At 41.0% G+C, this 22,121-nt stretch overlaps 1 protein-coding gene and 1 pseudogene across 2 annotated transcripts in view; one reads left to right on the forward strand and one right to left on the reverse strand.

The window, feature by feature from the left end:
- The window catches only part of RDH13 (retinol dehydrogenase 13), a 39,540-nt gene extending 36,201 nt beyond the window's left edge, over positions 1 to 3,339 (forward strand). Inside the window, exon 8 of the transcript XR_013975632.1 lies at positions 3,275 to 3,339. The gene's annotated coding sequence lies outside the window, so the exon portion shown is untranslated. The remainder of the gene's footprint in view (positions 1 to 3,274) is intronic.
- Positions 3,340 to 14,215: 10,876 nt separating this feature from the next.
- LOC308439989 (eukaryotic initiation factor 4A-I-like) lies at positions 14,216 to 14,944 on the reverse strand (annotated as a pseudogene). The gene has a single exon. The product of its transcript is annotated as a eukaryotic initiation factor 4A-I-like (transcript).
- Positions 14,945 to 22,121: the final 7,177 nt, after the last annotated feature.

Genomic DNA, 22,121 nt, shown 5'->3' on the forward strand with positions numbered 1-22,121 from the left:
CCTAGTAGGAACTTTCATCCCTCTATTGTGCCGCTCCAATTTCCCTCTTCTCTGGTGACAGCAATCAGCCGTGACACCTCCACCACAATCACATTTCCAGTACCCTTGCCACTACTCTAGTGCATAATGAACCACTCTGCAGAGTTTCAGAGTACAGTCCATCATGAAGGGGGGGCATAGTAGAAGCAGGAGGCAGCGATCTGCAGTCAGGAAGATCAAGGTTCACGCTCAGCTTGCTTCCTTCATTTGATTCACTCCAGGACCCCAGCCCCAGGGTATGGTGCCTCACATAGTCAGAGTGGGTCTTCCCTCCTCAGTTAAACCTTTCTCATTCGGTCACTTAAGTGGTGCCAACCGCTTCATACAGGAAAATAGAAGCAATCACGTTCCCGTGGGCGCTTCCCCGGCGGGAACCCTGCGCACACGCACACACACACCGAATTCCTTGGGGACAAGGATTGGGCAGGAGAATGTGCGTTCGCACACCGGCCTCAAACACAGACCACTTCGCTACAGCCCTTCGCCATTTTGGTTTCCCGCGGACTCGAACAGCATGTGTCTTAAGCTTCCTTTCCAGAAGAAACTGCCACACAACAGAGCTATGGCGCCTCCTTGAGGCAACATGGAGGTAGTGCATCCTTGAGGCAGGCCGTCTTGGGGAAAAGTTTAGTAACTCAATTAGGTTTGGGTTTTACACACTTTTTCTAAGCACACTTGGCAGTCTTGCTTCTTTACTTGTATGCCCTCCCAGAATCTGTGTGCTCTGACGTTCAAACCCTAGCCTGACACTTGTCTGACAAGTGCTTTAACCATTGAGCCATCCATCTTCCAAGCTTGCTCTTCTTCCCCTCCTCCAACCCCCAATATTCTTTCTGGTTTAGTAGAGTCGATTGTTTGCTGTAGTGGAGACTGAACCCTGGGCTTTATGGATGTCAGGCAGGTACTCTACTACTGAGCTACATACCCACCCTTTCTCAGAAGCTCTTTGTTTTGTTCATTTGGAAACAGGCTGGCTTTGAGCTCAGTATGTAGCCAAGGATGATCTTGAATTTACAATTATGTCTTCTACCTCCCGAGTTGAGGTGTATGCCACCACACCCATTTTATGCGATGCTGGAGATGGAGCCCAAGGCATTGTGCTGGCTAGGGAGGCTCAAAAACCGAGTGGCTTTCCCAACCTCTCTCAGGCTCTTCACTGATATCTGAATAGACTTTTCACTTACCTTCTCTTGCCGCTGCCTAGAAGTCATTTCCGCAATGCAGAGTAGTGAGGGTGGGGAGGGGCCCCAGGGCAGCAACCTTTTCTTTTTCTTTTTAGCGTTAGGGTCTGAAAATGTAAGACAACCCAAGCAGGCACAAGAGTGCAGCAAAACCAGATCCTTATTTGAATTAGGCAGCAAACTGACCATTGAGGGAGAACGGCACAGGTTCAGGAACCGACTGCATCCTTAAACGCTTATCTTAGTAAGTATGTAAGCAGATGACAAAAATGTACTGTACTTAGACCACTGCTGATTGATTAGGGCTGTAGCTCAGATTTGGGCACTGCACTGAGACCCTGGGCCAGAATGCTACAACGTTCTTTAAGCTTCAAAACCATAGACATCTGTGCTGAGTTTTCCCATTAATCAGGATTTAGGAATAGGGGACTTCCTTAGGAATAAGTCTTTGTGGTCCACTTTTCCTGTTCTCGTTGGTTGCATTATTCAGCTGTAGCAGGGTGACTTGCTGCATTCATGCCTCAACATGCCAACCAGGATGCCAGTTACCCAGGGAGGTCTTGGGAACTTAAATTTTATTTGACCTCTATTCAAAATGAAAGTTTTATTTAAAATGGCTTCAGTTTGGTTCCTTCTTATACTAGGGATCAAATAGAAGGTCTCATGAAGAATAGTCAAGTGCTTGGCTTTTGTCTCTTATTCTGAGGCCTTCAGTGGATTCTAGGTAGGTGCCCAGCCTCTCACTGGGGGATTTTAGGCAGGTGCTCTGCTGCTGAGCCATGCCTCCCATCCTCTTACTGGTAGATACTGGTAGGTACTGTGTCTACTGTTGGAGCTGTGACCCCAGCCCCTCACTTTTGGACTCTAGGCAGCCACTCCATCACCGAGCTATAACCCCAGCTCTCTTTCTTTTCTTTCTTGCTCTTTATATTGAGACAAGAACCCACTGAATTACTTTTGATCATTCTGCTTCAGCCTTTCCCACACCTAGGATTACAAGCCTGCACCCCACACCTACTTTCAACATTTCTATTTCAACCAGTTGCATTTCCAGTTCTTTTGGAGTGGGGAATTTTATCTTTAAATTCATTATTAGGCATCTGTACATTTCTACAGACATGCAGACTGTGTGTGCAACAGGCTCAGACTCAAACTGGCAAAGACTTGTAGATGGCTCAGTTGGAAATTGACCAGAACAAAACCCACAAATAACGTGATCCATTTCTTGGGTGTCTAGTGAGAAGGGCCAATGTGTAGCTGTGGATCTCAGCTGTGGGAGTTAATACTCTTCATTCTTCTTCTTTGTTGGGTCAGGGGTTCAAGCATGAGCGGCAAATGGCTGAGCTCATAATCCTGTGTTTTAGAGTAAGGCAGGCAAAGCCACTGGTTCTCACTGAACACATTCTTCTTTTGGAAACTGTATTAAAACAAAACAAAACTTAATACATTCATCACTGTATGCCAACCACTTTGTAGGCTGATATTTCCTTTGGACATGTCTTTGTAACTTGCAACATTTTTCAATTTCTGACTGTCGTATTTCATGTTTTACCTCCAGTTTTATAATAAAAGTTTCCCCCTGTTGTCTTCTGATTGTCTTTTCTGTATGTAGGTTCACTCAGGCTCCTGGTCAAGATTAGCATATGTTCTTTGTAGACTATCTGGAAAGAGCTCTTCTCAAACCCCAGAGGACTGAGTGTTATCCTTTATGAACCACTTCCACAAATTAATTTCCTTTGGTATTGTATTTAATTTCTCTTATCAATTGGGTATGATCCCAGTTGAAGGCAGCAGAAGTCAGGAAGGTCTCAAGGTTGAAGTCATCCTGGGCTACATAGTAAGACTCTATATTATAAGACTCATTATAGAAGCTACCTATATGATCAATAACATATGAATTTATTGCTTCAATTGTTTTGTTAGGTAGGTTACCTATAGTTTCTTAAATACCTAATTCTCTGATATGAGGTAGGCACTCAAAACGTTTTTGATTGAATGAGTGAATTAATGTAAAAGCCCTTTAATAACTGATCACTACTGTTTTCTAATTGCAGGTTTGTCTGTGTCTCCCATTGTGGTTTGGGCCACAGTTGCTGCTGCCTGCTTCCTCATCTTCCGCTTCCTCATCTGCCTCTGCTGCCATTGGGCTAAATGCAGTATGTCCCAGGAAGGATATTAATCTGGGAGAGGTGTATGGGTTGTATGATATGTATGGGACTTGGTGGGTTCTAAGACTGATCTTTGTCTCTCTGTAGAGACTAGGAGCCAAATGAAGTATAAGAGGTAGGAAAATTTGGCTTTCCCAATAAAGATGCCTCTGCATATCCATCTAATACTTTTGTCTGAGCACTGGAGATTGAAGCCAGGCCCCTACTGCCTAACAAGCACTCTTAACTCCTAAAAATTTTACCTATATATAATTTTTAAGCATAATTTAACATTTCCACATCTTTTTACTCAGTTCCAACCCAGCTCTGGACACCGAGGAAAAAACTAAATGTAAGGTGGAGTGTCTCTGAGGAAAGAGATGCTTGTGGGACTTAGCCTTCAGGGAAGAGCAGAAGAGATGCGAGACATCGCAAATTGGGAGAAATTTTGGGAGGGAGGTAGAAACAAAAATATCCACAGACACTTAGGAAATCTAAAGAATTTTTTAAACCATACTTTAAAAACCTGTACTCCACACCATCAGAAAAATCTAAAAGAAATAGATAATTTTCTCAATAAATACTAAAGTTAAACAAAGACCATGTAAACAACTAAAATAGTCCTATAACCCCCAAGGAAATAGCAGCAGTCACTAAAAGTCTCTCAACCCCTCCCCCCAACCGAGACAGTTGAGGGTAAATTTTACCAGACTCTCACAAAAGAAACAATACCAATACTCCTCAATTTATTCCACAAAATAGGCGGAAAATTGCTAAACTTATTTTATGAGGCCACAGTCACCCTGATACTAAAACCATACAGAGATTTATCAGGAAAGAGAATTGCAGAATAATTTCCCTTATGAATATTGATGCAAAAAATCTTAATAAAATACTCACAAACTTGATCCAAGAACACAATAAAAAAGTCTTCTGTTGTGGTAATTATTAAATAAGGTTCTATCCTGTTGTTACTGCCACCCATGGTCTCACTCTGCGGTAGCTGCTCCAGGAGCCACTCCAGTGTGGAACTTGAGCACAACCCCCTAAGTGGTTAGTTCCTAAGCTTGTTTTTTTCCCACACATCTCGTTCCACGGGTCTGGTAAAAACATGACTTCAGATTCATTAACTTATCAAACAGGTTTATAGGTTAAATTCTCAATCCAGAATCCCTCTACACAATAAGCTTACAACCAGTTGGCAAAGATATAAACTTCCCATCTAGATAAGATAAATTGACCCATAGAAACCCTTAGAAATTATCATAACAACCTTCTCTCTTTATAGATGTGCTGAGAGAAACATCCACATCTGTTTCCATGTTGCTTCCTCTCGAATCTCCTGCTTTCTCCTCCTCTTCTGCTTTCCTAGAGTTTCCCTGCCTCATTTGCTACTGTCCAATCATGTATTACTTTGACATCAACCTACATATAGCTCTTTCTGTTTATTAAAAAAACTTTTCTCTCAAATGTAAGTTGTGTACAACTAATACCATTTGAAAATATTCTATATAACTCTGTTTTCTCCAAGTTAATTAGTCTTCAACTCCATTAGAAATCTGAGAGTGACTAAATATCTAAAAACATAGAAAGCCTAACATAGCTTCCAAAACTGAGACAGGTTGTAGAAACAAATATCCACTAGCGGTCCCCTGTTAGCAACATATGAGAACAAGTCTTCAGCCTTCTGACCCAGGATCACCGACAGACTTTTGAAATACAGAAATATTGAAGGGCTGATACTTTTGGCTTAGCAAAGATGATCAGTTGACTATTCTGCAATGTGTCTCTTTCTGGACAGTATTAGTCCGTAGATGAAATAGGCAGTTTCTGCCCAGTGGCTTCCTAGCCATAAAGTATAAATCACCTGGAGGTAGAGATGCTCAATTCCTTCATTAAATCTACCAAAGGGGAACTGAAAAAAGCAAATATGTCTCAACAGAAGATAAATAACATTAATTTTCATAATTTATCAATTTCTGACATTTAAAAAAACCATCTATCTATAAAAAGCATTTTTGAACTGTTAAGCCTTGACTGCTTTTGGCCATTTCTAATTGAAATATCTCAAAAACACCCTGTTAACTGACTCAGAACTATGAGCTTGTTATCTGGCCCTAAACTCGTATTGTTTAATCAACTAAAACCAATGTATAATAGCAGTTATAGGACTGGGTCTAAGGCTTGCACTGTTTACATTCTTGAAACAAATAAGTTCTATAACAATGTAAAGATATGACTTTAACTTAGTTACCAAATGAGATTATGGCTATACAAATCAATCTGGCTAGTTTGTCCCTGCTAAATTATGACGATTTCTAAATTCCTCATAAAAACAACCTTAGAATAATCACCTTCAACCCCCAAAGTCCAGGGAATTGGGGTGACAACTCTTCATAGCTTCTTTAAGCTGAATATGGCTTTGAGAATCTAGAAGGGTGGAGGAGATGAGGAAGCCTGTCAGGCCTCAAGAAGGCCACACCAACAATTGCTGTAGTTTCTGAGATCAGGAATATAAACAGGCCAGTTCAGCATTATAATGACAAGCTTCACTATAAGTGCACATTTTGCAATATATTAACTTCAACAGAATTATTTTAGTATCAAGATATATTTTTGTTTGATCCCTTTGAATTTAGTTTTTCAGGAAGTCTTCCTCTATCAAATCTGATCCATATAACTCTGGAAGGCATCCAGAGCATAAGCACCCCTTTAAGAACACAAAGACAAAACCTTTCTCCCAAATAGTATGTCCTTAGGTCAGCAACCAGGATATCTTGTATTTTGTATTTTCTCTCAGAGAAATAATAAAACCATAAAACTTAGCATTTCACCCATTTTGAAATCTAAAACAATATAAAACAAATGAATAGATCTGCCACCCTGAACAGCGGCTTGTAGAGGCTGAGCAACTGGTGGGTGGGAGACCTGGGCTGCCGGGGAGCAGAGAGATCTCTGCGGAGTGCACACAGAAAGTGCACCCCCTGTCTTGCCCTGCCCTGCCTTGCCCAATCCAGTGACTGGGAACAGAAAATTAGAACTTCTGTTTCCACCCGGAGGCGACCTCAGGACGCAGAGCGGAGCCCGGCCTATCTGCTACCCAGAACGGCAGCTCGTAAAGGCTGATCAACTGGTGAGTGGGAGATCTAGGCTGCAGGGGAGCAGGGAGATCTCTGCGGAGTGCACACGGAAAGTGCACCCCTGCCTTGCCCTGCCCTGCCGTGCCTGATCCAGTGACCAGAAACAAAACGTTGGAACTTCTGTTCCCACCCGACGACTCTGAGGCATAGAACAGGGCTCGGCCCATCTGACACCTGTATCAGTGGAGATCCAAGGACACAGACCAGATACAAGGGAAAGGCAAGAACATATCACTGACAACAAAATGGCAAGAGGAAAGCGAAAGAGTATATCCCAAGGAAACCAAGAAAATCTAGCAACACCAGAACCCAGCTCTCCCATAACAGAAAACATCGGAATTCCAAACACTCCAGAAAAAGAAGACACAGACCTGAAATCATACCTCAAGATGCTGATAGAGATACTTAAACAAGAAAGGGAGGAAAAGCAAAAAGATTCAGAAGCTTTTAAAGAAGAAACAAGAAAAACACTCAAAGAACTCAAAGAACTAGAGGAAAACAAAACCAAAGAAATAAAGGAATGGAAGAGGGAAATTAAAACAGAAATTGACACAATAAAGAAAACACTAAAAGAGATAACCCTAGAGTCAGAACACAAAAAAAAAAAAAAAAAAAAAAAAAAAAAAAAAAAAGAAATCAGGAGTCACAGAAGCAAGCATTTCATTGCAAACATAGACAAAACAGCCAGAGAAGATGCAAAAAACAAAAAGCTCCTAACCCAAAATGTCCAGGAAATCCAAGACACAATGAGAAGACCGAACCTAAGGATAATAGGAATAGAAGAGGGAGAAGAGTATCAACTAAGAGGCACAGTAAATATCTTCAACAAAATCGTAGAAGAAAACTTCCCTACCCTCAAGAATGAGATGACCACGAGCATAAAAGAAGCCTTCAGAACTCCAAATAGGTTGGACCAGAAAAGAAATACCTCCCGACACATAATAGTAAAAACATCAAGTGCCCAAAGCAAAGAACGAATACTAAAAGCAGTAAGGGAAAAAGGTCAGGTATCATATAAAGGCAGACCAATCAGACTCACACCCGATTTCTCAACAGAGACTATGAAAGCTAGAAGAGTCTGGACAGACATCATGCACTCTTTAAGAGAGCACAAGTACCAGCCCAAGCTGTTATACCCAGCAAAACTATCAATCACCATCGATGGAGAGATGAAGATATTTCAAGACAAATCAAAATTCACACAATATCTGACCACAAACCCAGCACTACAACGAATTATAGGTGGAAAACCCAATACAATGACGGAAAATACAGCCTAGTAAAAACAAGAAAACTCCTAAACAAGAAAACTAAAAGAAGAAAAAAACACAGACACAACTCAACCCAAAAAAGCAATAATGGCAGAAACAGAAACAACTATTCCTTGATATCTATTAACATAAATGGTCTCAACTCCCCAATAAGGAGACATAGACTATCAGACTGGATACATAAACAAAATCCAGCCTTTTGCTGCATACAAGAAACTCATCTCAGAGATAGAGACAGACACTATCTCAGAGTAAAAGGGTGGGAAAAAAACTTCCAAGCAAACAGCCCCAAGAAGCAAGCTGGAGTGGCTATTCTAATATCGAATAAAGTAAATTTCCAACCAAAAGTTATCAAAAAAGATAAGGAAGGACACTTTTTACTCATTACTAGAGAAATCTGTCAGGAGAAACTCTCAATCCTTAACATATATGCTCCAAATAAAAAAGCACCCACATTCATAAAAGAAACCCTACTAAAGCTCAGAAAATACAACTCACCCCACACAATAATAGTGGGAGACTTTAATACCCCACTCTCACCAATGGACAGATCATGGAAACAGAAACCGAACAAGGACACTGCAAAACTAGCAGAGACTTTGAACCAAATAGAATTATAGATATATACAGAACATATTATCCTAAAGTAAAAGAATACACCACTCCATGGCACATTCTCAAAAATTGACCACATAATTGGACACATAACGAGCCTCCATCGATATAAGAAGATTGAAATACTCCCATGCATCCTCTCAGATCACCATGGTCTACGACTGGTCTTTAACAACAACAAAGACAACAAAAAACCCACATACACATGGAAACTAAACAACGCTCTGTTAAATGATGGTAGGGTCAAAGAAGAAATAAAGAAAGAAATTAAGGATTTTCTAGTATTCAACGAAAACGAAAACACAACATACCCAAACCTATGGGATGCAATGAAAGCAGTATTGAGAGGAAAACTCATAGCCCTAAGTGCTTCCAAAAAGAAACTGAAGAGAGCCTACATCAGCAACCTGACAGCACAGCTAAAAGCACTAGAACAAAAGGAAGCAAATATACCCAAAAAGAGTAGATGGCAAGAAATAATCAAAATTAGGGCAGAAATAGACCAAATAGAAACAAAAAGAACCATTGAAAAAATCAACAAAACCAAGAGTTGGTTCTTTGAGAAAATCAACAGGATTGATAAATCCCTAGCCAGACTAACTAGAGGGCAAAGAGAGAGTATCCAAATTAACAAAATCAGAAAGGAAAGTGGCAACATAAAAACTGAAACTGAGGAAATTCAAGAAATCATCAGATCCTACTACAAAAACTTATACTCCACAAAATTGGAAAATCTGGAGGAAATGGACGAATTCCTAGACAGATATAAGATCCCAAAGTTAAACGAGGACCAAGTAAACCATCTAAATAACCCTATAACACCTAAAGAAATAGAAGAAGTCATCAAAAGCCTCCCTACCAAAAAAAGCCCAGGTCCAGACGGGTTCAGTGCAGAATTTTATCAGACATTTATTGGGGATATAACACCAATACTCTCCAAACTATTCCAAAGGATAGAATCAGATGGAATATTACCCAACTCATTTTTTGAGGCTACAATAACCCTCGTACCTAAACCACACAAAGACCCTACAAGGAAAGAGAACTTCAGACCAATCTCACTTATGAACAGTGATGCAAAAATACTCAACAAAATCCTTGCAAACCGAATCCAAGAACACATCAAAACGATCATTCATCATTACCAAGTAGGCTTCATCCGTGGGATGCAGGGATGGTTTAACATAAGGAAATCCATCACGTAATCCACCATATAAACAAACTCAAAGATCAAAATCACATGGTCATCTCACTAGAAGCTGAGAAAGCATTTGACAAAATTCAACACCCCTTCATGTTAAAAGTCCTGGAAAGAACAGGAATTCAAGGTCCATACTTAAACATAATAAAAGCAATATACAGCAAACCAACAGCCAACATCAAACTTAATGGTGGGAAACTTGAAGCAATCCCACTAAAATCAGGGACTCGACAAGGCTGCCCACTTTCCCCCTACCTATTCAACATAGTACTGGAAGTCCTGGCTGGAGCAATTAGACAGCAAAAGGAGATCAAGGGGATACAAATCGAAAAGGAAGAGATAAAAACATCACTCTTTGCCGATGACATGATAGTGTACTTGAGTGACCCCAAAAACTCTACCAGAGAGCTCCTACAGCTGATAAACAAGTTCAGCAAAGTGGCTGGATACAAAATTAACTCAAACAAATCAGTAGCCTTCCTATACTCAAAGGACAAACATGTGGAGAAAGAAATTAGGGAAAAGGTACCCTTTACAATTGTCACAAAAACTATGAAATACCTTGGTGTGACTCTAACTAAGCAAGTGAAGTACCTGTATGACAAGAACTGCAAACCTCTAAAGAAGGAAATTGAGGAGGATCCCAGAAAATGAAAAGATCTCCCATGCTCATGGATTGGAAAAATCAACATCTTAAAAATGGCCATTTTACCAAAAGCAATCTACAGATTCAATGCAATCCCCATCAAAATTCCAACCCAGTTCTTCATGGAATTGGAAAGATCAATGTGCAATTTCATATGGAATAACAAAAGACCTAGAATAGCGAAATCCATCCTCAACAACAAAAAACATCTGCGGGAATCACTATCTCTGACCTCAAGCTATATTACAAGGCAATTGTGCTGAAAACTGCATGGTACTGGTACAGAAATAGGCATGTGGATCAATGGAAAAGAATAGAAGATCCAGAAATGAGCCCTCATGTATATGGTCACCTGATTTTTGACAAAGGAGCAGTAAACATTCAATGGAAAAAGGACAGCCTATTCAACAAATGGTGTTAGTCCAACTGGCACTCAGCATGCAAAAGAATGAAAATAGACCCTTTCTTATCTCCTTGTACAAAGCTCAAGTGCAAGTGGATCAAAGATCTCCACATTAAACCAGATACACTGAAACTATTAGATGAGAAAGTAGGGAAAACCTTAGAACACATAGGCACAGGAGAAAATTTCCTGAACAAAACACCAATGGCTCAAGCTCTAAGGTCAAAGATTAACAAATGGGACTTAATGATATTGCAAAGTTTCTGTAAGGCTAAGGACATCGTCCAGAAAACAAAACGGCAACCAACAGAATGGGAGAAGATCTTTACCAACTCCACATCAGATAGAGGCCTTATATCCAAGGTATACAAGGAACTCAAAAAGCTAGACACCAGAGAATCAAATAACCCTATTAAAAAAATGGGGAACAGAGCTAAACAAAACGTTTTCAGTTGAGGAACACTGAATGGTCGAGAAACATCTGAGGAAGTGCTCGACATCCTTAGCCATCAGGGAAATGCAAATCAAAACAACCCTGAGATTCCACCTCACACCAGTCAGATTGGCCAAGATCCAAAACTCAGATGACAGCAGATGCTGGCGAGGCTGCGGAGAAAGAGGAACACTTCTCCACTGTTGGTGGGGTTGCAAGCTAATACAACCACTCTGGAAATCAGTCTGGCGATACCTCAGAAAATTGGATATAGTACTACCTGAAGACCCAGCTATTCCACTGCTGGGCATATACCCCAGAGACACTTTAATACACAACAAAGATATATGCACCACAATGTTCATAGCAGCTCTATTTATAGTAGCCAGAAGCTGGAAAGAACCCAGATGTCCTTTAGAAGATGAATGGATACAAAAATTGTGGTACATATACACAATGGAATACTACTCAGCCACCAGAAACAATGACTTAACCAAATTCTTAAGAAAATGGCTGCATCTAGAGAATATCATCCTGAGTGAGATAACCGAGTCACAAAAGAACAGACATAATATGCAGTCACTGATAGTGGGATGCTAACCCCAGAGGCTTGCACTCCCCCAGAAACAACTCACAGACTGTATGAAGTCCAAGAAATAAAGAAAACAAAACAAAACAAAAAATATTTACAAATCAAGAAAACTTTAACTATTTCCATGTTACACTTTATTTTACATGTACTTTATGCTCATTTGTAACTATTAAGTTTTCAAGGCATACTATCAAACCTTGAAAAAAATCAAGTACTGACTAAAAATATATTCATATAGTTTTATGTAAAAATTATGTTAAAATCTGAAAAATAAGTACTGACAAAAATGTATAATTTTAAGCAAAAAATGTTTAAAATCTGTACATTTATCTTTGGTTTGTAAAATAAAGTTGTTTAAAAAAAAGAGTAAAATAAGAACAGTAACCACCTCTTTGTTAATTATCATAAGTAATAGATAGAAAATGGTGCTTAAACAATTATTGAACACAGTACAGCCATGACTATCTATAATGTAATACTAAGACTTTTTAAAAACATGTCTCACATTGTGTGTGTGTGTGTGCATGTGTGTAGACACAAAAATAGCATTTCAGTGTGCTTTCCTCCACAAAGTGAAAGGGTGAGAATAAACATGAATACATAAAAAAAAACAAATGAATAAACTAAAACCCGTATGATCTTATTTATAGGCCTCTAATAATGTCATGTCAAGAGATAACTCAAATTTTCATGAATCCCACATTAAGAAAATATGAGTCTCCTGTTGTTGTAAACAAACCCTCACTAGCCAGCATCTGATGAGCCACATGGCCTCATGGGGTAATTCATAAAACCTTTTATCAATTTCTGTATCAATAAGTATGCAACTTATAAAACTAGGACTTTAGCTCAAAGTATTTTGATCTGTCCATTTCTCAATCTGGAGTGTCAGATTTTCATTTATTAATAACTTCCCTAATATATGTCTATATTCACTCTACATGGTGTACAGACTTCTATTCTTAATAACATTCTTTTCTTAACTTGTAAATATCACTACTCTCTACTTGGAGTCAGTGACTAATTTACCCAATCTTAATTCTGAACTGCGGGTGAAAATCCCCACATGATTCAGGTGAACTGTGTACTCTCTTTTTCTAACTCAAAAACCAAACCAAACCAAACCAAACCAAACCAAACCAAACCAAACCAAACTTCTACAGACCCTGAGAGCTGTAGGTAGTAGGTAGTAGGAAGGAGAGCTTAAGGAGTGGGGGTGGATGGATCTTCTCGGGAGGACTGGGAGCAGGTGGGAATGGAAACAGGAGGGATGAGGTTTGGGGTACGGATAGGAGGAATACTGGGAGAAACATCTCAAATTGTGGGACTTCTAGCAGTGGAACTGGGGGTGTCTAAGAGTCTTTTGCCTGCTATTGGGACCCTTTCCCTTCTTCTGGGGTGCCTTGTCTAGCACTGATATGAGGGGTTTATGTTTTATTTTATGTTTTGGTCATGTTTGCTTTATTTTACTTGGAGGACTGCCTTTTTTTTTTTTTTTTTTTTTCTGAAGGGAAACATTGGCAGTTGATCTGGGAGTGAGGGGTCATGGTTCAGGAAATGGGAGAGTTGAGGGGAAGCAGTGGTTGAAATGCATTTTTGATAGAATAATAAACATAAAAGCAATGGCATAAACTTTTGCATAAAAAACAAAAACAAAACAAAATAAAACAAATGACCTCCTCTAAAGAAAAGCAAAAGTCTAAAAAACTTTTAGAAGAAACTACCCTTCAATTTCAGACTTTCAGTAAAATTACATTTAGTTTATGTGATGGACCAGACTCCATCGTTTTTTGTTTTTTGTTTTTGTTTTTGTTTTTTTTTTTGGCAGTTTCCAAGTAATTTTATTCAGAATTTTTAGTTTGCTTCCTGAAACAATAAATACTATACAAAACAATGTAAAATGGCTACCTTTTTTCTCCACTGCTCTCCTCACCTGGGAATAAGTCCCTGGACAACCTCATTCAGGAGTTCTCCCTGTAGATTTGGTCTAGCTAATGAGGCCAGCCATGTTTTAGCCCCTTGACTCACTTTTGAAGATTTGGCAGGGGTAGGAACGCCTTTAGGAATGCGATGATTAGGTTAAAGAAATGCATTAGTGTTTGGGGATAAATAGACTGTGTTTTGGGGGGAAGGAGACAGTGTTTTGGAGGAAGGAGATGGTATTTGGGGGGAAGGAGACAGCGTCTGGAAAAGAGCCTACCCCAAAGAAAAAAGAGTCTAAAATGTTCATGGTTCCTTCTTTTTGCCTCAAAAAGTAACATTTATTCAAAGAGAGAGGGGGAGGGAGGAAAGGAGGGAGGGAGAGATAGACAGAGAGAAACAGAGACAGACAGAGAGACAGAGACAGACAGACAGACAGACAGACACAGAGAGACAGAGAGAAACCAACCAACCAACCAACCAACCAACCAACCAACCAAACAAACAAAAAAAGAAACATAAACAAGATGTCTATTCCTTGGCTTCTTTCCCTACTCCCTCCAGCTCTCTCTTGGCCCTCACTCCAGGACTAAACCCTGGGCTAGGGTCAGGTAGCAGGGAAGCCCCTCAAATGAGGTCAGCAACGCTGAGGGGCATCTCTCAATGGAGGCGTTGCAGAAAGTCTCAGTGTCTTGAAGAGTCCTCTTGTCTTCTTGTGTCATCATGTTAATAGCCACACACTTTCGGCCAGACCGACCACCTCCACCGATTCTGTGGATGTAGTTTTCCCTGTTGGTGGGAAGGTCGTAACTGACGACTAAGGAGACCTACTGCACATCAATGCCTCTGGCCAACAGGTCAGTGGTAATTAATACTCTGCTAGAGCCAAACGGGAACTCCCTCATGATCACATCTCGTTCCTTTTGGTCCATATCTCCATGCATGGCGGAAACAGTGAAGTCCCATCATGCATTTTCTCAGTGAGCCAGTCTTCCATCTGGTATTGATAAAGATGCCTGGGTGATGGTCACGCAGTGAGCCAGGCTTCTGCTCCTCTCCTTCCACAGTGATGTAGAATTGGCAGATACCCTCCGGGGTCAACTCCTCCTTCTTGACAAGGATCCGAATTGGGTCTCTCATGAACTTCTTGGTCACCTCAAGGACATCAGAAAGCACTGTAGCAGACAACAGAACTACCTGTGTGTTACTGTTGAGCTTTTGGAATATATCATAGATCTGATCCTTGAACCTACAGCTTAACATTTTATCTATTTCATCCTGTACGGACATCTTGATGTATTTGGGGTACAGGTATCTCCGGTTAAGCATATCAAACACCCAGCTAGGGATGCCCATGATGATAGCTGGGAGAGAGCTGGTGTCACAGGAGTGTGGACACACAGGCTTACAGGAGGGTCAAGACACTGTAAGAGACAGCAAGAGCAGCTAACTCCAGAGATAACTAGATGGTGTGAGGCAAGTACAAGAGCCCACATTCATAAAAGAAACTTTACTAAAGCTCAAAGCACACATTGCACCCCACACAATAATAGTGGGGGACTTTAACACCCCACTCTCATCAATGGGCAGATCGTGGAAACAGAAACTAAACAGAGATACAGTGAAACTAACTGAAGTTAGTAACCAAATGTATTTAACAGAAATCAATAGAAGACTTTTTCCCTAAAAGGATAAGAAGTAAACACACACAAGAGGAGTAGATGGCAGGAAATAACAAACTCAGAGCTCCAGCTGCTAATGTAGAGGGAGATGGTCTTGTCAGGATCAATGGGAGGAGAGGTCCTTGGTCCTATGGAGGCTTTGTGTCCCAGTGTAGGTGAATGCCAGGGCGTTGAGGTGGGAATGGATGGGTGAATAGGAGAGCACACTCACAGAGTCAGGAGGATAAAGGAGTGAAAAGGGGTTTTTCTCAGAGGGGAACCTGGGAAAGGGGATAACATTTGAAATGTAAATAAATAAAACATCAAATTAAAAATTAACTTTAATTATATGTATGTAGGTGAGTGTATACTTTACATTAGTTTAGGTGGCAACAGACTCCAAAGAGGGAATTTAATTTCTGGGAGCTGGAGGTACAGGTTAATATGAATATTGGAGTCTGAGCTGAGGTCCTTTGCAACATCACCGAGTGCTTTGAGCTGCTAAAAAAATCACTCCATATATCAGTAATGAGGTATTTTTCACTTTTTGGAGTTATAATGATCCTAGTAGGCACATGTATTTGAAAGGGCACAATAAAGAAACCACCTAAGTGGCTGTTACATCGGGTGGGGGGAAGTTTTTGTGTTTAATTGTGAGCAAGACAGGGAGGACATCCAGAGGCATCTGGAAGTGTCCAGAGTAGGGATAAAGAGTAACAGACAGGACTTGGCCAGGGTTAGGGACGGGGACATATCAGAGAATATGGAAAGAGTAAGGACAAATGGCTGTCTATGAGAAGGGAAGCTGGGGGAGTTGAGAAAGGCCAGGATCCTAGTGTGTGGTTTTGAAATGTACAACAGATACTTGTGAATAGGGACTCTAGGAACCTGCAGGCCAGCATGGGCTTTGATATGCAACCATAGGTATATCTGTGCCATATGTGCCAATGCAGATCCATTCTGCCAGACTTCTAGAAGTCTGAAACGGTTTCCCAAATTCTTGAGGAATGCTGACTTCCATGTAACTACCGGAAATTCTTCGATAGTCTAGCTTGAGCTGGGCCAAGGTATTTATTTTTGGACATATGCACTACGCTTTGGAGTTTGGGGAATTCGAATGACATTTGAACTTGATATTCTATGAAGTCTGGACTAGCTTTTTCCTAGTCACTGTTAGGGAGTTTATGGGAGTCTAGGACACAGTTTATGCCCATCCAGGCAGACAGATGGCTGACGTACAGCTGGCAAGAAGAGATAAGCGATGGCTTTAGAAGCTGGTGCAAGTCATTCTACAGAGGAAAGACCCTGCCTTGATGACTCTCAATTAGGAAAGTTGGGGTTGGTAGAAAGAGGGAGGAGGGGAGTTCTTCACCCTATGCACACCCTGTTTCTATGTTCCGGGCATCTACAACTTTTCTGCTTGGTCACACAGCTCACAGCTGGGCTGCTGAACCATGTTGCCAGCCTCATCTGCTTTCTTCTGTATTGGTGAGTCCTTAGGGTGACCTGGGAAGTGCTTAGAATAGTCCCCATGCACTAAGAAATTAAGAATATCTTGTCAGTGGTAAATTTCAGTATAAGAATGGAGTCTACGAGGCTCCATCTGTTGAAATGAAAAATAGAGATGTGATATGTTTGATTTAATTGTTTTAATTTGCTTTTAGTTGGCCAGGACACTAGAGTGTGTGTTCCAGGACTGGTTCCCCCCCCCCCCATCAGGAACACTGAGGCTGGCTTCCTTCCTTCCTACCTTCCTTCCTTATTTCCTCCCTTCCTTTCTTCTTTCCTTTCTTCGTTTCTCCCCCCTCTTCCTTCTTTCTTTTCTTTCTTCTCCTCTTTTTCTTCTCATTTGAAAAACATTATTTATTTATTTGTTGTGTGAACATGACTGCTCCTAGATATAGTGGAGAAAAATTTATTATAGATATGTGGGAGAGCATAGCCAGAGGCTGGGACATCTGGGACATCAGAGAGAATGTGACCCTGAGCCATGTGGGGAGGGGGGGAGGGGAAGATAGAGGGAAGAGAGGGGCAGCAGCCAGGAAGCCCAAAGAGAAAATGGGTAACCAAAATATTGAGAACTTCATGGATTGTTAAAATTCTGAACCTTTGAAGTCTTAGTATAATAATAGCATAGTGAGAAAAAGAAATCTGAAAATTTTAATTTTTCCATTTATTTATTTATTTATTTATTTATTTATTTATTTATTTATTTATTTACTTTCCATCTAGAATGCACCTGTATCTCCCAATCCTCCCTCACAGGGTCCTCCCCTTTCCTTGCCTTTCACTTCTGAGAAGAGGAGGTTTCTCCTGGGGAACCAACCCACCCTGGAACTGCAGGACTAGATATATCTTCTCTCACTGAAGTCAGACAAGACAGCTCAGGATCCACAGGCAGGCAACAGAGTCAGGCTAAGCCCCTGCTACAGTTGTTGGGGGACTCACAAGACGACCAAGCTTAATTATACTGATACAGAGGAGGCTTGCAGCCAACCATCAGACTGAACATGAGGATTCCAATGAAGGAGCTAGTGAAAAGACTGAGGGAGCTGAAAGGGTCTGCAACCCCATGGGAAGAACAAAATGATCAATTAACTAAACCCACAACAGCTCTCAGGGACTAAAACACCAACCAATGAGTTCTTATGGAGAGACCCATGGTCCAGGTGCATATGCAGCAGAGGACGGCATTTTCTGACTTCAGTAGGGAGGAGAGGTCTTTGGTCTAGTGAAGGCTTGTTTTCCCAGTGTAGGGGAAGCCAAGGTGCTAAGGTGGGAGAGGGAGGTTGGGAGTGAGTGCACCTTAATGGAGGCAATGGGAGGTGGGGAGGGAGGGATGGGATTGGGAGAAGGGGATAACATCTGAAGTGCAAATGCAGAGAAAATACAATAAAAAATAGAAAAAAAGAAAAAAAACCAAGCTGCACATCTACACGTGTAGGGAGCCTAGGTCCAGCCCATGCTTGTTCTTTGATTGGTGGTTCAGTCTCTGGGTTAGTTGACTCTGTTGGTCTTCTTGTGGAGTTCCTGTCCCCTCCAGGTGCCTCAGTCCTTTCCTCAACTCTTTCACCAGACCTCCTGAGAGCCCTCTAATGTTTGCCTGTGGGTATCTGCTGCGGCTGAAGCCTCTCAGTGGACAGCTATGCTGGGCTCCTGTCTGTAAGCACAGCATATAATAGTGTCAGGGGTTGGTTCCTGCCCATGGGGTGGAACTTAAGTTGATCCAGTCATTGGTTGGCCATTTCCTCTGTCTCTGCTCCATCTTTGTCTCTTCACTTCTTGTAGGCAGGACAAATTTTGGGTGGAAAGTTTTATAGGTGGGTTGGTGTTCTTATCCCTCCACTGAGAGTCCTTCTTGGCTACTGAAGATGGTGGCCACTTCAGGGTCCATATCTCCCATTACTTTAAAATCACCTTATCAATATTCAATATTTTTGAGATTTTATAAGGTCTCTTTTTTTAAAATTGGATTATTTTATGTATTTACATTTCAAATGTTATCCTTCTTCCCACCTGTCCCATTCCTCTCGATTCTGTGAAGATGTTCTCACTCCCACCCACCCACTCTCACCTCAGTGTCCTGGCATTCCCCTACACTGTGGAAATGAGCCTTCACGGGACCAAGGTCTCCTCCTATTGATGTCTGGCAATACCATTCACTGCTACATATGTGACTGGATCCATGATTGTACTCATTGGTTGGTGTTTTAGTTCCTGGGAATTCTGGTGGGTGTGGTTGCTTGATATTGCTCTTGTTCCCATGGGATTGTAAACCCTTTCAGCTCCTTTAGTCCTGTCTTTAGTTTCTCTATTGGGATCCCCATGCTCAGTCTGATGGTTAGCAGTAAACATCCTCATCTGTATCAGTATAGTTCTAGCAGAGTCTCTGAGGAGACATCCATATTGGCTCCTGTCAGCAAGCACTTCTCTGCATCAGCAATAGTGCTTGGGTTTGGTGGCTGCAGGGGTGGATCCCCAGGTGGGGTGGTCTCTAGATGGCCTTTTCTTCAGTCCCTGCTCCACTATTTGTCCCTACTCCACTCTTTGTCCCTACATTTCCTCCCATGAGTAATTGCTTCTTCCTTTTAAGAAGGACTGAAGCATCCACATTTTGGTCTTCCTTATTTATGAGTTCCATATGGTATGTGAATTGTTCCTTGGGTATTCTAAGACCCAAGTTCTTTCTGGGAAGGTTTTGGGTCTGGAGGACTGTGGGACAACCTTAACTCTGGGCACAGATGGAAACTGGAAGGCTCAACATCTAATTATTTACCATGAGACAGGTGGTTGATTACTGAGAGCAGTCCTTGAGAAGCAAGTTTCTTTAAAGAAAGGAATAGAAAAAAAGTTATTTTAGAAACTGTTTTTGTGAATTTGTTTGCTATTTATTTATTTATTTATTTATTTATTTATTTATTTTAGAGTCTGGTAGCCAGTTAATTCTTTGGTCTTTCTCAGGTGGAGGTCTAAAAGCTCTAGGTAAGTGAGGCCTGATACTTGACTTTTACATTATGAAGAGATCTGATAAGGCAGAAGAACTGAGAGGGCCTCTGAAGCCTTGGGGAAAAGGCTGGGTGAGCTAGATCATTTGAAATCAATCAAGCAGACAGAGATCTTTCCCCAGACCAATTCAGTGTAGACAATCTGTCTCATAGGCATGCTTTCCAGGTATCAAAATGACAAGCTAATCACCAGGCACAGAAAATGAAGGGTGACTAAGAATGAAAAGGAGAGTGTGTGAAGTCGCCTGCCAAGCAAGGATTGTTCTAAGTGTGAGCTCATGGTACGTGCATACGTGTTGCAGCAAATATTTAAAATGTATTATGGCACTTTGCCAGGCTCTTGCTGACTACTCTCTGGCCCCAGCAGTGGCCACCCACCTTATTCCCATGGCGGGTCACTACAACACCAGCCCCATGCATACCAACTCTGTGGAACTCAGTTGAGTGACCATGTGAAGGAAAACACCACACAGTCTTAGTTCAGAATCAATAGGTAACAACAATCATTGGGCACCCAGCATTCTAGTTTGTAAGCATTCGAACTTATAACTCCTTGGATAGCAGATCACAACAGATACACCACCAGAAATGGGAGCCTCCCCTGCCTACATTTTGTCTTTATCATCTTTCCTGTCTAAAAGAAAGTATCTTTCACTTGTCTCCCCTCTTCCTCTCTCTGACCTGGAAGTCCCACCTCCTCCTCGCCCAGTGATTGGTTCCCTGAAATCTTTATTCATTAGGGGAAAGTCCTTGCCACATATTCAGGACAATTAAACAATATTTTCTGTTTTATAATTCACTATAAATTGAAAGAGTTAATATAAACTCTGTTGGATCCTGATTCAATGCTGCTTTGACCCAATACAAGAAAGTGAAATGGAAGGAGTTAATAAAAAAATGAACATTTCATTTGTTTCTGTCAATTTTATAGTATCCATATCAGATAGAATTGTCATTCATAACTAAATCTTCCTCACATCAAATTTGCCATTTTACTATTAATAACAATAAACTGTACTTTTATTCCATCAAAATTCAGCTTTTTGGTAATAATACTTCCACTTAGAACATAAGCCATTGATGTTCTGTTTAGAAAATTTTTATGAGTGCCTATGTGTTAGAGGTTCTTCTCCACTTTCTCTTTTATTAGATTCAGTGCATCTGTTTTTGTTTTTTTAATTGTACATTTTTTTTTACTTACATTTCGAATGGTATTCCCTTTCTGGGTTTCCCTTCTGGAATTCCTCTAACTCCTCTACCCTCCCCCTGCCTCTCTGAGAGTGTTCCCCCACCCACCCACCCACCCACTTCTTCTCATCCCCCTGCCCTGGTATTCCCCTATTTACACTGGGATATTGAATCTTCACAGGGCCAAGGGCCTCTCCTTTCACTAATGCCTGATAAAACCATCCTCTGCTATATATGTTGCGGAAACCATGGGTCTCTCTCTCCATGTGTACTCTTTGGTTGGTGGTTTAGTCTCTGGGAGCTCTGGTAGGTCTGTCTGGTTGATATTGTTGTTCTTCCTTTGGAGTTGCAAACCTCTTCAGCTCCTTCAAGCCTTTTTCTAACTCCTCCATTGGGGACCCCTTTCTCAGTCCAATGGTTGAGAGCGTTTAACACTATATTTCTCAGGCTCTGGCACAGCCTCTCAGGAGACAGCTATATCAGGGACCTGTCAGCATGCACTCCTTGGCATCCGATTATGGTCTGGTTCTGGTGACCATATATAGGATGCATCCCTAAAATCTCTGAATGGCCCTTCCTTCAGTCCCAACTCCAAATTTTGACTTTATATTTCCTCCTGTAGATATTTTGTTCTCTCTTTTAAGAAGGACTGAAGCATCCACGCTCCGGACTTCCAACTTCTTGAGTTTCATGAGGTCTGTGCATTGTATCTTGGCTAATTCAAGCTTTTGGGTTAATATCCACTTATCAGTGAGTGCATGCCATGTGTGTTCTTTTGTGATTGTGTTACCTCACTCATGATATTTGCTAGTTACATCCGTTTGCCTAATAATTTTATAAAGTCATTGTTTTTAATAGCTGAATGGTACTTCACTGTGTAAATGTATCACATTTTCTGTATCCATTCTTCTGTTGAGGGACATCTGTGTTCTTTTCAGCTTCTGGCTATTATAAACAAGGCTGCTATGAACATAGTGAAGAATGTGACTCTGTTATATGTTAGAGCATCTTTTGAGTATATGCCCATGTATAGCTGGGTCCTCAAGTAGTACTGTATTCAGTTTGCTGAGGAACTGCCAGACTGATTTCCAGAGTTTTTGTATCAGCTTGCAATCCTACCAACAGTGGAGGAGTGTTTCTCTTTCTCCACATCCTTTCCAGCATTTGCTATCGCTTGAG

The sequence above is a fragment of the Micromys minutus genome, assembly GCF_963924665.1.
Source record: "Micromys minutus genome assembly, chromosome: 30".
NCBI classification, from domain to species: domain Eukaryota; kingdom Metazoa; phylum Chordata; class Mammalia; order Rodentia; family Muridae; genus Micromys; species Micromys minutus.